The 18,466-nt window shown below is 37.8% G+C and overlaps 1 long non-coding RNA gene across 1 annotated transcript in view; it reads left to right on the forward strand.

The window, feature by feature from the left end:
• Nucleotides 1-339: 339 nt before the first annotated feature.
• The window catches only part of LOC117093819, a 36,407-nt gene continuing 18,280 nt past the window's right edge, over nt 340-18,466 (forward strand). Inside the window, exon 1 of the long non-coding RNA XR_004441255.1 lies at nt 340-422. This is a non-coding gene — a long non-coding RNA (uncharacterized LOC117093819). The remainder of the gene's footprint in view (nt 423-18,466) is intronic.

Raw genomic sequence — 18,466 nt, forward strand, 5'->3', positions numbered from 1 at the left:
CCAAGATCTGACCTAATGTACACATTTAATCTCCATTCTATACTGCTTCTTGGGCATTAATCATACTTTGAATATGGGACACTTTTTTTTCCAAATTCTCTTATTTGATAACTCTAATGTTCATAATAATGACAAAAATTAATTTTTCATCTAAGAGAATAAAATAATTATCAACTTTCTCCAGTTAGCTATTTAAACTTTCTACTTCATTACTGTAGATCTCTATGCAATACTTATTGGTATTATATGCTGGGGTTTAAATAAAATATTTATTTTGTGTAGAAAAGCAAAGGTGGCTAAGGAGGTTTTGCTCTGGATTGCTCTGCAGATTTTGCTGATAAAACGTTTGGACTAAGGGGGCTTCAAGATGGCTGACTAGAAGCATCTGGCTCTTCCGTCCTCCACAAAGAAGAATCAAAATAGTGAGTAGATAATCAAACTTCAATTACAGCATCTAAGAAAGAACAATGAAATTCAACAGAGAAGTAATAGGAAACACCTGAGGAAGAGAAGAAAGGCGAACCAGGTTGGCTGCAATTGGAGACTCCCCAGTGCAAGGAAAGGATGGGTGAGAGATTCTAGTGGTCCACATTTTCACTATGGACCCCTGCAATTCTAGCCATGAGAGAGCCCCTAGACCCTCTTGGGCCCTGAGAATATCATAGGGAACTTCATGAAGATCGCACAATGGTATTGCTCCAGAGAGGAAGCTCACACTGGATCCGGCACACTCCCTGAGACCTAAGTAGCTGTAGCATAGCACCATTTAGAGAACCCAGCCCAGTGTGCGCTAGACTGCATCCTGCCCTAGGGCCCAACAGCCCCGCTGTCTCCACATCTCTGAGGTCCCACTGACATCTCCTCACATTCACCCAGACTGTAGCAGAGGTATGACACTGCAGGGTCCCCAGCACCCTAGCTCATGCAGTGTCCTATGCCTGAGGAATGGGTGGTGCAGCACACTGGGGAGGCTGCCGCTGGGACAAAAGGAACCAAAGTGTATACCTCTGGAACCTGAGAGCAGTCTGCCTCAGAACATTCTCCAGGCTACCCCATATGGTTACATATGTATTTCAATGCATGTCCTTAACAGCGTTTTTATTGTTGAGTAGTTTAAGTTCTTTGTACTCTATAGTAGTCTATTGTCAGATGAGTAATTTGCAAATATTTTCTTCCCTTCAACCTTTTGTCTCTTCGCTTTGTTGTTTCCTTTGCTGTGCAGAACTTTTAGTTTAACATAGTCCCATTTGCCAATTTTTTGTTGCTGTTGCTTGTGCTTTTCCGGTCTTAACCATAAAGTCTTTGCCTAGACCAATGACCTGGAGTGTCTCCACTATTTCTCTCTCTTTTGGATTTTTTTTTTTTTTTGAGATGAAGCCTTGCTCTGTCAGCCAGGCAGTGGCATGATCTTGACTCACTGCAACCTCTGCCTCCAAGGTTCAAGCGATTCTCCTGCCTCAGCCTCCCGAGTAGCTAGGATTACAGGTGTGCTCCACCATACCCAGCTAATTTTTGTATTTTTAGTAGAGATGGGGTTTCATCATGTTGGCCAGGCTGGTCTCGAACTCTTGACCTCGTGATCTGCCCTCAGCCTCCCAAAGTGCTGGGATTACAGGCGTGAGCCACCGCTCCACGCCCTCTCTTTTTGATCTTAAGTTTAAGTCTTCAATCCACCTTAAACTGATTTTTGTATATGGTGAAAGATAGGCTGCTAATTTCACTCTTCTGCATATGGATATCCACTTTTCCCTTCACTGTTTATAGAGAGGGTGTCCTTTCCCCAATGTATGTTTCTGAGGCCTTTGTAAAAAGTCAGTTGGCTGTAAAAACATGAGTTTATTTCTAGGCTTTCTATTCTGTCCCTTTGGTTTATGTGTCAGTGTTTATGCCAATGCTTTGGCATAAAAATATTATTATTATTTTGATTACTATAGCTATGTAATGTAATTTGAAGTCAGGTAGTGTGATGCCTCCAGATTTATTCTTTTTGCTTGAGATTGCTTTGAATATTTGTTTTCTGGTCCTGTAAAAATTTTATGATTTCTTTTTCTTTTCTGGTTCTATAAAAATTTTATGATTGTTTTTCTTTTCTGGTTCTATAAAAATTTTATGATTGTTTTTATCTTTTCCTATACAAAATGTCATTGTTATTTTGATTTTGATAGAGATTGCATTGAATCTGTGTATTGCTTTTGGTAGTATGATTAACTTAACAATCTAAGTTTGTCCAGTCCATGAGCATGGGATATCTTTCCATGTTTGTGTCTTTTTCAATTTCTTTTGTCAGTGTTTTGTAGTTTTCCTTGTAGAGGTCTTTCACCTCATTGGCTAGATTTATTTCTAGGTGTTTTTTTTGGTAGCTATTGTAAATGAGATTGCTTTCTTGATTTCTTTCTCAGCTAGTTCATTATTGGCATATGAAAACACTACTGGTTTCTGTATGCTGATTTTGCATCCTGCAACTTTACTAAACTTGTTTACCAGATCTAAAAGTTTTTTGGTGTAATTATTAGGCTTTTCTAAGTATAAGATAATGTCATCTGTAAAGAGAGACAATTTGACTTTTGCAATTTGGAGGCGCTTTATTTTTTCTTCTTGCCCAGTTGCACTGGGTAGGACTTCTAGTCCTATGTTGAATAGGAGTGGTGAAGGTGGGCATCCTTGTTGTGGTCCAGTTCTTAGAGAAAAGACTTTCAGCTTTTCCTCATTCAGTATATTAGCCATGGGTTTGCCACATACAGCCTTTATTATATTGAGTTATGTTCTGTTAGGCCGAGTTTGTTGAGTATTTTCATCATGAAGAAATGTTGAATTTTATGCTTTTTTTGTGGTCATATAGTTTTTGTTCTTTATTTTCTTGATGTGATGTATCATGTTTATTGATTTGTATGTATTAACCATATTTGTATTCTTGGGATAAATCTCATGTGATTGTGGTGTATTATCTTTTTGATGTGCTGTTGGATTTAGTTTGCTATTGTATTTTATTGAAGATTTTTGGATCTATGTTCATCATGGATATTGGTCCATAGTGTTTTTATTTTGATAGATCGATTTTTTTTGTTGTTGTTGTTGGATCTCTGATTTTAGTATCAGAATGTTGCTGGCGTCATAGAATGAGCTGGGAAGAATTTCCTCTTCAAATTTTTGGAATAGAGAGGAGAACTGATATGCATTCTTTTTTTGTAAGTTTGTTTAGAATTTGGCAGTGAAACTATCTGGTCATGGACTTTTCTTTGTGGAGAGACTTTTTTTTGTTACTGGTTCAGTCTTGTTACTCATATTAGTCTATTCAGTTTTCCTTCTTTTTAAATTTCTTCCTGGTTCAATCTTGGTAGGTTGTATGTTTACAAGAATTTATCCGTATCATCTAGGTTTTCTAGCTTGTTAGCATATGGTTGTTCACACTAATCTCTGATGATCTTTTATAATTCTTGCTATCAGTTGTAATTTCTGCTTTTTCATTTCAGATTTTATTTCTTTGGCCCTTCTCTCTTTTTTGAGGGGTTAGTCTTGATAGTAGTTTATTAATTTTATAGTTTAAAAGAACCAACATCTTGTTTTGTTGATTCTTTATATCTATTTAAGTCTCTATTTTGTTTAGTTCTCTGATATTTATTATTTTTTCCTCCTACTAAGTTTGGGTTTGGTTTGTTCTTGCTTTTCTATTTCCTATAGGTACATCACTGGATCGTTTTATTTGAAAGCATTCTGCTTTTTTGCTGTAGACATTTATTGTTATAAACTCTCCACTTAGCACTGCTTTTGCTGTCTTCCTGGGTTTTAATGTGTTGTGTTTCCATTTTCATTTGTGTCAAGATATTTTTTGACTCTTATTAATTTCTTTATTTACCAATAGTTATTCAGTAGCATGTTGTTTATTTTTCATGCATTTGTACAGTTTCCAAAGTTCCCCTTGTTATTGATTTCTAGTTTTATTCTGTTATGTTCTGAGGAGATACTTGGTATGATTTTGAATTTTTGAAATTTCTTGATACTTGTTTTTTTGGCCTAGCATATGATCTATTCTGGAGAATATTTCATGTGCTGATGAGAAGAATGTATTCTGCAGCTGTTGGATAAAATGTTCTATAAAATGGTTCTGTTAGAATACTCCTAATGTTAGTTTTATTTTGTCTAAAGTGCAGCTTAAATCCAATGTTTCTTTGTTTACTTTTTGTCTAGATAATCTATCTAGTGCTGAGAGTGGAGTGTTGAAGTGCCTAACTATTACTGTATTAGAGTCTATCTCTCCCTTTAGATATAATGATATTTGCGTCATATAATTGGGTGCTCCAGTGCTGGGTGCCTATACATCAGAATTGTTATATTTTCTTTCTGAATTTTCCCCTTTATCATTATGTAAGAATTTTCTATGTCTCTTTTTACTGTTTCTGACTTAAAGTTTATTTTATGTGATGTAAGTATAGCTATTCTTGCTTGCTTTTGGTTTTTAGCTTACATGAAATACTTTTTTCTCTTTACTTTTAGTTTATTATGTCTTTGCAGATTAAGTGTTTCTTATAGGCAAAATGTGGTTGAGTTACTTTTTTTTTTTTTTTTTTTGCCTTTCTCCAAAGGTGATTCTCAGGGTTTCAATATTTATTTATTTATTTGTTTGTTTGTTTGTTTATTTTATTATACTTTAAGTTCTAGGGTACATTTGCACAACGTGCAGGTTTGTTACATAAGTATACATGTGCCATGTTGGTGTGCTGCACCCATTAACTGATCATTTACATTAGGTATATCTCCTAACGCTATCCCTCCCCGCATTCCCCACCCCACAACAGGCCCCAGTGTGTGATGTTCCCTACCCTGTGTCCAAGTGTTCTCATTGTTCAATTATCACTTATGAGTGAGAACATGTGGTGTTTGGTTTTCTGTCCTTGTGATAGTTTGATGAGAATGATGGTTTCCAGCTTCATCCATGTCCCTACAAAGGACATCAACTCATCCTTTTTTATGGCTACATAGTATGTCATGGTATATATGTGCTACATTTTCTTAATCCAGTCTATCATTGATGGACATTTGGGTTGGTTCCAAGTCTTTGCTATTATGAATACTGCTGCAGTGAACATACATGTCCATGTGTCTTTATAGCAGCATGATTTATAATCCTTTGGGTATATACCCAGTAATGGGATGGCTGGGTCAAATGGTATTTCTAGTTCTAGATCCTTGAGGAATCGCCACACTGTCTTCCAAATGGTTGAACTAGTTTACAGCCCCACAAACAGTGTAAAACCATTTCTATTTCTCCACATCCTCTCCAGCACCTGTTGTTTCCTGACTTTTTAATGATCGCCATTCTAACTGATGTGAGATAGTATATCATGGTGGTTTTGATTTGCATTTTTCTGATGGCCAGTGATCATGAGCATTTTTTCACGTGCCTGTTGTCTGCATAATTGTCTTCTTTTGAGAAGTATCTGTTCATATCCTTTGCCCACTTTTTGATGGGGTTGTTTGATTTTTTCTTGTAAATTTGTTTAAGTTCTTTGTACATTCTGGATATTAGCCCTTTGTCAGATGAGTAGATTGTAAAAATTTTCTCCCATTCTGTAGGTTGCCTGTTCACACTGATGGTAGTTTCTTTTGCTGTGCAGAAGCTCTTTAGTTTAATTAGATCCCATTTGTCAATTTTGGCTTTTGTTGCCATTACTTTGGTGTTTTAGTCATGAAGTCCTTGTCCATACCTGTGTCCTGAATGGTATTGCCTATGTTTTCTTCTAGGGTTTTTATGGTTTTAGGTCTAATATTTAAGTCTTTAATCCATCTTGAATTTATTTTTGTATAAGGTGTAAGGAAGGGATCCAGTTTCAGCTTTCTACATGTGGTTAGCCAGTTTTCCCAGCACCATTTATTAAATAGGGAATCCTTTCCCCATTTCCTGTTTTTATCAGGTTTGTCAAAGATCAAATGATTGTAGATGAGTGGTATTATTTCTGAGGGCTGTGTTCTGATCCATTGGCCTATATCTCTGTTTTGGTACCAGTACCATGCTATTTTGGTTACTGTAGTCTTGCAGTATAGTTTGAAGTCAGGTAGCGTGATGCCTCCAGCTTTGTTCTTGTGGCTTAGGATTCTCTTGTCAATGCAGACTCTTTTTTTAGTTCCAAATGAACTTTAAAGTAGTTTTTTTCCAATTCTGTGAAGAAAGTCATTGGTAGCTTGATGGGGATGGCATTGAATCTATAAATTACCTTGGGCAGTATGGCCATTTTCACAATATTGATTCTTTCTATCCATGAGCATGGAATATTCTTCCATTTGTTTGTGTCCTCTTTGATTTTATTGAGCAGTGGTTTGTAGTTCTCCTTGAAGTGGGCATTCACATCCCTTGTAAGTTGGATTCCTAGGTATTTTATTCTCTTTGAGCAATTGTGAATGGGAGTACACTGATGATTTGGCTCTCTGTTTGTCTGTTATTGGTGTATAAGAATGCTTGTGATTTTTGCACATTGATTTTGTATCCTGAAACTGCTGAAGTTCCTTATCAACTTAGGGAGATTTTGAACTGAAACAATGGGGTTTTCTAAGTAGATAATCATGTCATCTGCAAACAGGGACAATTTGACTTCCTCTTTTCCTAATTGAATACCCTTTATTTCTTTCTCTTGCCTGACTGCCCTGGCCAGAACTTCCAACACTATGTTGAATAGGAGTGGTGAGAAAGGGTATCCCTGCCTTGCGCCAGTTTTCAAAGGCAATGCTTCCAGTTTTTGTCCATTCAGTGTGACATTGGCTGTGGGTTTGTCATAAATAGCTCCTTTATTTTGAGATATGTCCCATCAATACCTAGTTTATTGAGAGTTTTTAGCATGAAGTGCTGTTGAATTTTGTCAAATGTGTTTTCTGCATCTATTGAGATAATCATGTGGTTTTTGTCTTTGCTTCTGTTTATATGCTCGATCGTATCTATTGATTAGCATATGTTGAACCAGCCCTGCATCCCAGGGATGAAGCCCACTTGATCATGTGGATAAGCTTTTTGATGTGCTGCTGGATTTGGTTTGCCCATATTTTACTGAGAATTTTTGCATTGATGTTCATCAGGGATATTGGTCTAAAATTCCCTTTTTTTTTGTTGTGTCTCTGCCAGGTTTTGGTATCAGGACGATGTTAGCCTCATAAAATGACTTAGGGAGGATTCTCTCTTTTTCTATTGATTGTAATAGTTTCAGAAGGAATGTTACCAGCTCCTCTTTGTACCTCTGGTAGAATTCGGCTGTGAATTCATCTGGGCCTGGATTTTTTTTGGTTGGTATGCCATTAATTATTGCCTCGATTTCAGAGTCTGTTATTGGTCTCTTCAGGGATTCTACTTCTTCCTGGTTTAGTCTTGGGAGGGTGTATGCGTCCAGGAATTTATCCATTTCTTCCAGATTTTCTAGTTTATTTGCATAGAGGTGTTTAGAGTATTCTCTGATGGTTGTTTGTATTTCTGTGGGATTGGTGGTGATATCCTCTTTATCATTTTTATTGCATCTATTTGATTCTTCTCTCTTTTCTTCTTTATTAATCTTGCTAGTGGTCTATCAATTTTGTTGATCATTTAAAAAAACCAGCTCCTGGATTCATTGATTTTTTGAAAGGTTTTTCGTGTCTCTATCTCCTTCAGTTCTGCTCTGATCTTAGTTATTGCTTGCCTTCTGAGAGCTTTTGAATGTGTTTGCTCTTGCTTCTCTAGTTCTTTTAATTGTGATGTTAGGGTGTCAATTTTAGATCTCTCCTGCTTTCTCTTGTGGGCATTTAGTGCTATAAATTTCCCTCTACACACTGCTTTAAATGTGTCCCAGAGATTCTGGTATGTTGTGTGTTTGTTCTCATTGGTTACAAAGAACATCTTTATTTCTGCCTTCATTTCGTTATGTACCCAGTAGTCATTCAGAAGCAGGTGGTTCAGTTTCCATGTAGTTGAGCAGTTTTGAATGAGTTTCTTAATCCTGAGTTGTAGTTTGATTGCAGTGTGGTCTGAGAGACAGTTTGTTATAATTTCTGTTCTTTTACATTTGCTGAGGAGTGCTTTACTTCCAACTATGTGGTCCATTTTGGCATAAATGTGATGTGGTGCTGAGAAGATTGTATATTATGTTGATTTGTGGTGGAGAGTTCTATAGATGTCTATTAGGTCACTTGGTGCAGAACTAAGTTTAACTCCTGGATATTCTTTTTAACTTTCTGTCTTGTTGAACTGTCTAGTGTTGACAGTGGAGTGTTAAAGTCTCCCATTATTGTTGCATGGGAGTCTAAGTCTCTTTGTAGGTCTCTAAGTACTTGCTGTATGAATCTGGGTGCTCCTGTATTGGTTGCATATATATTTAGGAGAGTTAGCACTTCTTGTTGAATTGATCCCTTGACCATTATGTAATGAACTTCTTTGTCTCTTTTGATCTTTGTTGGTTTAAAGTCTGTTTCATCAGAGACTAGAATTGCAACCCCTGTTTTTTTTTGTTTTCCATTTGCTTGGTAGATCTTCCTCCATCCCTTTATTTTGAGCCTAAGTGTGACTCTGCATGTGAGATGGGTCTCCTGAATACAGCATACTGATGGGTCTTGACTCTTTATCCAATTTGTCAGCCTGTGTCTTTTAATTGGACCACTTAGCCCATTTATGTTTGAGGTTAATGTTGTTATGTGTGAATTTGATCCTGTCATTATGATGTTAGCTGGTTATTTTGCTCATTAGTTGATGCAGTTTCTTTTTAGCATCAATAGTGTTTACAATTCAGCATGTTTTTGCAGAGGCCGGTACTGGTTGTTCCTTTCCATGTTTAGTGCTTCTTTCAGGAGCTCTTGTAGGACAGGCCTGGTGGTGACAAAATCTCTCACCATTTACTTGTCTGTAAAGGATTTTACTTCTCCTTCACTTATGAAGCTTAGTTTGGCTGGATATGAAATTCTGCATTGAAAATTCTTTTCTTTAAGAATGTTGAATATTGGCCACCACTGTCTTCTGGCTTGTAGATTTTCTGCCGAGAGATCTGCTGTTAGTCTGATGGGCTTCCCTTTGTGGGTAACTCGACCTTTCTCTCTGGCTGCCCTTAACAGTTTTTCCTTCATTTCAGCTTTGGTGACTCTGACATTTATGTGTCTTGGAGTTGCTCTTCTCGAGGAGTATCTTTGTGGCATTCTCTTTATTTCCTGAATTTGAATGTTGTCCTGCCTTGCTGGGTTGGAGAAGTTCTGCTGGAGAATATCCTGAAGAATGTTTTCCATCTTGGTCCCATTTTCACTGTCACTTTCAGGTACACCAATCAGATGTAGATTTGGTCTTTTCACATAGTCCTATATTTCTTGGAAGATTTGTTCATTTCTTTTTACTCTTTTTTTTCTCTAAACTTCTATTCTTGCTTCATTTCATTCATTTGATGTTCAATCACAGATACCCTTTCTTCCTCTTGGTCAAATTGGCTACTGAAACTTGTGCATGTGTCGTGTACTTCTCATGCCATGGTTTTCAGCTCCATCAGGTCATTTAAGGTCTTCTCTATGCTGTTTATTCTAGTAAGCCGTTTGTCTAACCTTTTTTCAAGATTTTTAGCTTCTTTGTGATGGGTTCGAACTTTCTCCTTTAGCTCGAGGAAGTTTGTTATTGCCTATCATCTGAAGCCTTCTCTCAACTCATCAAAGTCATTCTCCTTTCTAGCTTTGTTCCATTGCTGGCAAGGAGCTGCATTCCTTTTGAGAAGAAGAGGGGCTCCAATTTTTAGAATTTTCAGCCCCTCTGCTCTGGTTTCTCCCATCTTTATGGTTTTATCTACCTTTGGTCTTTGATGATGATGACGTACAGATGAGGTTTTGGTGTGAATATCCTTTCTGTTTGTTAATTTTCCTTCTAACAGCTGCAGGTCGCAGCTGCAGGTCTGTTGGAGTTTGCTGGAGGTCCACTCCAAGCCCTGTTTGCCTGGGTATCACCAGCAGAGGCTGCAAAACAGCAATAATTGCAGAATGGCAAATGTTGCTGCCTGATCCTTCCTCTGGAAACGTCATCTCAGAGGGGCACCCGGCTGTATGAGGTACCAGTCAGCCCCTACTGGGAAGTGTTTCCCAGTTACGCTACTTGGAGATCAGGGACCCACTTGAGGAAGTAGTCTGTCCATTCTCAGATCTCAAACTCCATGCTGGGAGAACCAGTACTCCTTCAAAGCTGTCAGACTGGGATGTTTAAGTCTGCAGAAGTTTCTGCTGCCTTTTGTTCAGCTATGCCCTGCCCCTAGAGATGGAGTCTACAGAGGCAGGCAGGCTTCCTTGAGCTGCGTTGGGCTCCACCCAGTTCAAGCTTCCCAGCCCCTTTTTTTACCTACTCAAGCCTCAGCAATGGCAGATGCCCCTCCCCCAGTCTCACTGCTGCCTTGCAGTTCGATCTCAGACTGCTGTGCTAGCAGTGAGCAAGGCTCTGTGGGTGTGGGACCCTCCAAGCCAGGCGTGGGATATAATCTCCTGGTGTGCCGTTTGCTAAGACCATTGAAAAAGCACAGTATTTGAGTGGGAGGGTCCCGATTTTCCAGGCACAATCTGTCACAGCTTCCCTTGGCTAGGAAAGGTTGTTCCACGACCCCTTGCACTTCCTGGGTAAGGCAATACCCTGCCCTGCTTCGTCTCACACTCCATGGGCTGCACCCACTGTCTGACAAGCCCCAGTGAGATGAACTCAGTACCTCAGTTGGAAATGCAGAAATCACCTGTCTTCTGCGTCACCCACACTGGGAACTGTAGACTGGAGCTGTTCCTATTTGGTCATCTTGGAGACAATCCAGGTTATGTTTTTTTAAAAACTATTCAGCCAGTCTATATCTTATAATTAAAATTTAATTTGTTTACATTCAAGGTTACTACTGATATGTGAGGACTCTTTCCTATCATTTTGTTTATTGTTTCTTGATTGTTCTTTAGCTCCTTTGTTCCTTTATCTCTCTTTCTCATTGTTTGCCTTCGTGGTTTGGTGGTACCATTTGACTGTTTTCTTACTTATTTGTGTTATTTGCTCCACCAGTGAGTTTTATACTTTCATGTGTTTTCATCATTGTAGATATTGACCTTTTACTTCTATGTATGGGACCCTGTAGAGCATGTCTTGTAGAGCTGCTCTAGTGGTGATGAATTTCCTGCTTTTGCTTGTCTGGGAAAGTCTTCACTTCTACAATTATGATAGCTAAGTTTGCTTGGTATAGTATTCTTGGCTGACATTTCTTTTCAGCACTTTAAATACATCATCCCATTCTCTCCTGGCTTGTAAGGTTTCTACTGATAAATCTCTTACTCTTCTGATAGGTAGCCCTTATATGTGACTACACGCTTTTCTCTTGTTATTTCTAGATATTTTTCTAAGTTTTATTAGAGATCAAGTGTATTCCAGATACTCGCTACAAAAATGGAAGCAGTCAATATATAGGGGAGTGAGACAATGATTTTACATTCTCTCTCTCTTTTGTTTTATCCAGTAAATGGAATATTTACAAGTAAAATCTTAGGCAGAAATCCAATATATAAACCAATATATAAGCCATTTATTTAACCATGGGATGAGGGTGGGGACATCTGCCTGCTCATTGTCCCATGCTCTGGTTCTTCCTGAGAACACTGAGGCCCTAGTGCACAGAGCATGAAAACCAGTGTGCACCAGTTTTTTCTCACCACTGTTTTTTTTTACCACTGGCGTTTCAAAGGTATTTTTGTGGCTCTGTCCATATCCCTCAGGTAGAAAAATACTCATTTATCTAAGACATAGCCCTGGCTTTTAGTAAATACCATGTATTTGCCAGATGCATATGATCTCTATTTCTAAGAATCCTGCTGGAGTGACTGAAGCTGGTAGTTGGTTTTGAATTTGGAGATTCATATTCTGTTACCTCATTTGTATTTTTATTGGTGGCTATGGGTAACAAGAAGGGGTGTTGTAAGCCTGAAAAGAGCTACGAAAACACAATGTATCATTACTTATTTTGATGGTGCTTTTCTCACTGATCGTGTACCAGGACTAAAACCTTTTTCCTCAAACCACATACACCTCCCCACAATAATCATACTTCAGATTCCAGATTTTTATTCATCTTTAATATTTTAGTGTGAGTAGCACCTCCTTCAGAGGCCCCCCCCTTTTTTTTAAAATCTTTCCTCAGACTGGTAGCATTTTTTCATGCTATACTGCAGTTGTTTGCTTATATGTCTCCTTCCATCAGGTTATGGACTCTATAAGGAAAGGGATTGAACCATTCATCTCTTTATTTTCAATGCTTAACATAGAACTTATGTCATTATAGATATTATAAATTAATTTTACATTTGATAAAAAGACAATGTTTAAAATAAATTAATACATGCCAATGGCAAAAGAGATAACTAGAAGAAGGAAGAAGGAACATGTATTTTATAATTTATCCAGTTTTGAGAACTTGTGCCTCATTTGATACTAACACGAAGTCTTAATGAAACCAGATAGTCTATTCCTCCAGATCATCAAGAGAACCAGCTGATGATTATTACCCATACACAGACACAAAGGTTTCAAGTTCCACTCAAGTCATGGGTTCTCAATTCCTAGATGTTTATATCCAGCCTGGGTGACAGAGCAAGACTCCGTCTCAAAAAAAAAAAAAAATCATTCCTATGCCCATGTCTTGTTAATTTGTAACTGGCATTTTTATATATTTTTTGACATTGCTGTTACTAAGGTTTGTCTTTTTTTGCTTGTTTCTTTCTTAGTATTGATAGTTCCATTCTACTGTGAGTTCTTATAGTTCAGAAGTTATCATTTTCCTTCATGTATCTCCCCTCAGTGTGTAGCCCAGAGCAGGAGGACTTGCTGATTGACAAAGCCGGCATTACCTAAACCATGTTTGACTGAGAGTAAAGTTCATGACACTGGAAATAAGCATGCTGGTGTTTAGTTGTTAGATGTTTAAAATTATAATTAATTATAATTAAATTAACTAAAATAAAATAAAAATATGATTAAAATTATAATAACTTTCAAGTATGTGTGTGTATACACACACACACTAACACACACACAGTACCATACCTGGGTTTGTATGTCTGGGCAGTATATTTCCCCTTTTTTGCACATTTGAGAATAAAATTAATCAAGAAATTCAATAGCCATACTGAGAGTAATAAAGCATTCTACAAGTAGAAGCAGCACTCTCTAAGTGCTGTAATCATGTAGTCATAGTCTATGGAAAATAATTAATGCCTAAGTGACATAAATGATGAAGCTGCCTTCCTAGCTTAGGTGAAGCCTTAGCCTATGTAAAAATGGAGAAAATGTCTGAATGCAGTGAAGTGTGGATACAGAACCAAACTAAAATTCAGTGAATCAGGCTGCTGACCTGGATCCTTCATCTTCAGGGATCTTTTCGTCTATAAAAGCCCAAGCAGAACCAAGCAGAATGTCAAGCGCTTTATTGAAGCCTATATTGAGGATGTGAGCCAGTTAATACAAAATCAATCTAGAGGCTCCTTTACTTACAACAACACATTAACTTCTTCAACTATTACTAGGTCTTTGGAAATAGTACATCCACATATGATTTTAAAAACTACATTCTAGATGCATTAAAATGAAAAAAGTGCTCATTAAAAAGTACTGGAAGAGAACACAAGTAAATATTTATGAGATTTTAAGTTAAGAAAGGTTTCTCTAGGTGTAGCAACTCAAGGAGAAGCAATAAAAAAGAAAAACGCATTGGCAAAGTATAAGTTTAAACTTGTGAATGTTACAAAATAAAATAGAAAGCAAACAAAAGTATGTTGAAAAAAGCAAACATAATAGAAAAATAGGTAAGAGAATAAGAGACTCTGTATAGTCAGAACTCCTTAAATGCATTCAATTGTATTAGAAAAAAAAAGAATGTTAAGTCTCTACTTTTATGGAAACACGTAGGGTTCAGGAAGACAATGTGACAAGATAGGAAGGTCAGAAAAAGACATAGAATATCTACTTTCTTGTGGCCACAAAACATTGTTCGTGGCATTGAGCCTGGAATAGAGTTGGCATTTGCACAAGTGAAGCAGGGGCATAGCTGGGACTGAGCAGTGTCTGGTTCTCCCTTAGTTGCCTCATGAATAGGGTTAGGGATGCTGTGCCTGAACTTCTTGAGGGCATCATTCACATAGGTCTGTAAGAAGAGAGATCTCTAAGGAATGTACAATGCACAGCTCTATAAGAAAATCCTGAGAGAGTCCCCTTTCTCATACAGTGCTATTAGAATTTTAAAAGGCTATGTTAATGAAGTGAATAATAACCAGAGGCAGCTGTTAGACTTTGGGGGAAAAATCTGGAAAGGGTTTTGGAAGAGCCTTGTGTCTGCAGTATGAAGCATGCTATAATAAGAAAAGTGTTTTGGATTGCAGAAAAAAGAAATTGGTTTGAAGCCGGGTGTAGTGGCTCACACCTGTAATCTCAGCACTTTGAGAGGCTGAGGTGGGCAGGTCACCTGAGGTCAGGAGTCTGAGACCAGCCTGGCCAACATGGTGAAACCCCATCTCTACTTAAAAACAATACAAAAATTAGCTGGGCGTGGTGGCACATGCCTGTAATCCCAGCTACTTGGGATAGTGAGGCAGGAGAATCACTTAAGCCCAGGAGGTGGAGGTTACAGTGAGCCAAGATCACGCCACTGAACTCCAGTCTGGGCTACAGAGCGAGATTCCATCTCAGAAAAAAAAAAAAAAGAAAAAAAAATTGATTCGTTTGAATTTGTGCTCAGCAACTTTTTGGTATTTCGGATCTATAGCAACTCCTTCCAAGTCTTGTAAATAGATAACCTAAATATTTGTGGTTCTGTGCAGACTTACCTGCTTTGCCTGACTCCACCCTTCATGTAATGAAATCCTGATGGGAAGAAAGTTCATACAAACTAGACTACATGACAAGAACAACTACCTCTATTTCTGTCTCTCTCTCCATCTCTAACATGTCTAATCTGTATCTACATCAAAGAAAGTACTGAGAATTTCAGGAGTAGATTGGCTAAAGGTGTGCTTACATGAAGGGGTTTAAAGGCTAGCTGTGCTTTTATTTGGTGTCTCCATCTCTGTCTTCTCTTCTTTTTGTGTGTGGGCCTCATTGGCTCCTAATGCAGCTGTGTTTCTCTGTGCATCTGGGAAAGATGATTACAAACAGTTGTGGTGCTCATCATTTTACCCCTCATGAATTCTGGGGAAGTAAAAGGCAATGCCCTGCCCCATGCCGTCTCCCAGAATCCAAAAGTTAAATCCCAGGGAGATGTTCTGATTGGTGTTCACTGGGGCGAAGGCCCACCCCCTGGAGTAATTCCTGCCATTAGGAGGATAGTATCTCACTGGGTTACATGCTCATTCCTGCAACTGGAGTGGGCAAAGGCAACTTGAGTGTCAGTCCCATCAGAACCATGTAGGAAAGAAAAGAGGCAGTTCCTCCTTAAAGAGGGAGATACAGGCAGGCAAATAGGGCAGATGACTGCTACAAGTGTACAGAATTGTGTGTATTACAATGTAATGTAGACATGAAAAAAATGTACAATCCAACGGGTGATCAAAAAAGCAACATAAAGAAGATGATGGTTTTCACTCAGACTGAGAAATAATAGATAAATGATAACATTATGTGATGGAGGGAAATAGAAACTCTTTGACTTTCTGCTTTGTAAGATTTTTCTTGAGAAAATAATCATGTTATAAAATAATATGTAATATAATAAAAATTTTAATTGTTACGTGAAATCAGAACATAGACTGTACAATAAGTCTAAGTCTTTATAACATTTTTAGTAAAAATAGTATGTATATATATATGTATATGTTTATATAGTTACTGAATATCTATATTCAGTGTTGGTAGAATTGTGTCTCTTAGTGGTGGAGCTATACGTGGTTTTAATTTTCTCCATGCTTTTTATACTTTCCCTAATTATCTACAGTGCATGTTTATAATTGTGTTTATTTTTAATTTCAAGACATTAAAAATATAGTACACTACAGAGAATAACATAGCAAATACTCATGTACCCACAACTTAAATTAGCAATTATCATGTTGTTATATTTGTTTCAAGTCTTTTTTTAAGAAAAAGAAATAGTACCTTTTATCCACCATCCTCAGCACTATTCTCTTCACTTCTCTGAAGCTAACCACTGTGATTAATTTGATGTATAAACTGCCAACCCATTTCCATACATTTCTTTAAGTTACTTTATTTTATTCATTTCATAATTAGAAAAAATAGCATATCAATATGCTGCTGGAACGAACAAGTCCCCCAAATTTCAGTGGCTCACAGCAAAAAAAGGTTTGTTTCCTGACACTGTTGTTGATCCCCGTCATTGGTACAGATGTTTTCCTAATATTTGTGTTTCTTTTATCCTTTCAAAGAGAATGCAGGAAGTGGGGTATGCAGTACATAGGCTCAAATCGTTACTCTATGTCATAAGCTGCTTATTTAAGCCTATTGCTTTTATAAAGTAGTGTAGTTTACTACCACATTCTAGCTCCTTCAAATGGCACTGATACATCTATGAGAATGTGCCAAGAGCAGGTAATTGCCCTTCAATGGGCATTAACAACAGTCTACTAAATTCATTTAGATTAGCTTCTGTTCCCTTGCACCTCAGCCCTCGATAGTCTCAGGATGCCCTTGTTTGACTACCTATTTTGGATAAACTTATCTGGTTTAGCCTTGGAAATCAGCCTTCTGCACCATATTCCATATACAGCCTTCAGCCTCGTTCCCTTTGGGTAGAAACACAGCAGATGCTCAGTTACTATTTGTTGAAAGCAATTGTTGGAAGGCCTGATGCTCTTTCTCCATGCCAACTGGTTGGCCAGGGCTGGTTTCCATTAGGCCTCCCAGTCAGTCAAGGAGGAGGGGAAATGGTGAAACTCAATACTGAGCTCAATTTTGTCTTATATAATATAATCACATTTAAAATTATGTGTGCAATACCCTATAACTTAACAAGGATCTCTTTTTACATGGGAAAATAGCAGGCATCCAGAGAGTACAGTTCTCTCTATGGTGGAATGGGTGAACTCCTGCTTCTCCTCTGGACATAGTAATGACTTCTTTTAAAACCAGAAATAAAGTCCATGCTTATAAGTCATTCTCTTTGTTGTGGCTGAAGAGAGGAGTTCTGTATGACCAGATTTGGGTGGGACTTGTCCAAATTTGTCTTTTGGACACAGAGCTGTCCATTTTTCGCTTCGGTCCTTTTACCCTCTCATTCCAGAGCAGGGTTGCCGAATCTGGTACCCTCAGCTCCCCTACCCTCTCCACTGCCCATATCCCAAGAGAATGCAATGCTATGTCCTGCTGAATATTGGCTAGGTTTATTTACATCTTTCAGACCTCTATCATAAACTCAGTATTTCTGTTTGACTGGCAACTTTGCTTCTCTCCTCTATTCTCACCTCATTCCCCATTTTCTTGTTCTATTTATTGTCAACCAAGTCTACATTTCTACCACTTTTTGGCAAGTAAAATAGCAGCTTTCCTGAATTTTCATCAAGGAAAAGGGAACTTTGCAATTGAACACTTTGTGACTGTAATTAAAAATTATTCAGAAAGGTTGTTTTCAAAATCCATTAAAGGATACTTTTCAAACGTTATTTCTGAAATTCAGCATTTCAACCTTAGATTTGCGAACTCTTCTCTTTAGTCTAATGTGGATGAATTTATGGGGAAAAGAATAAGCTAATGAAGCCTCTCTACTCTGTGAAAAGTGATTGTGATAATGCATTCAGTTTCCCATAATGCCAGAAAGGCATAGCAAATTACTGCAGCTGCTCCATCGATGGTGGTTTTGTTTTTCCTAATTAGTAGCTTCTTTTGTATTCTCACCAGAACACATGTGACTCTAATGAACTATTTTTGTGGTCATATTTCTCAAGTTGTGAGGTATTACAGGTACATGTGAAGTTATTTTTACTGTGGCACAAGCGCTGGATACATTAACACACATTTTAAAAGACTGGTAGGAACAAAATGGATGTGTCCTGCAGTATCCAAGTTTAGCTCCTGCATTGCCCAAATTAGAAGCTTTAATCAAAAACATAATAAGCTTTTGTGTATTTTGCACATGAACATATGCCTGAGCCAAAAGAAAGAAGTGCAAAAGAACCCTCGATTTTGTTACTGGGGGCTTGGTTGCTGAAGCAAACAGATCTAGGAAGAAGCAATATGTATTGTGTTTTATCTGTGAACCATATGGGTTGCATGTAGCCCTGGTGGCCAGATGAGCACCATAGGAAACACAGATCTATCATGTTGAGACTCTGGTTGGAGATGGTGTGTATGAGGTTCTTTCTGTCAGTAGCTTCCTACCTACTGTAACTCTCACTAATTAGATGAACTTAAGAGAAATGAACTTTTGGGATTATGTAAAATAAAATTTCCTTGAAAAGCATGTTTGGAAATTAAAAGCACAATTGTGCATGACAGATTTAATTATTCCAAATTCAGACATTGACTCTATTGTTTCAA

Source organism: Trachypithecus francoisi, unplaced genomic scaffold, assembly GCF_009764315.1.
Source record: "Trachypithecus francoisi isolate TF-2019V2 unplaced genomic scaffold, Tfra_2.0 Lachesis_group12, whole genome shotgun sequence".
NCBI lineage: Eukaryota > Metazoa > Chordata > Mammalia > Primates > Cercopithecidae > Trachypithecus > Trachypithecus francoisi.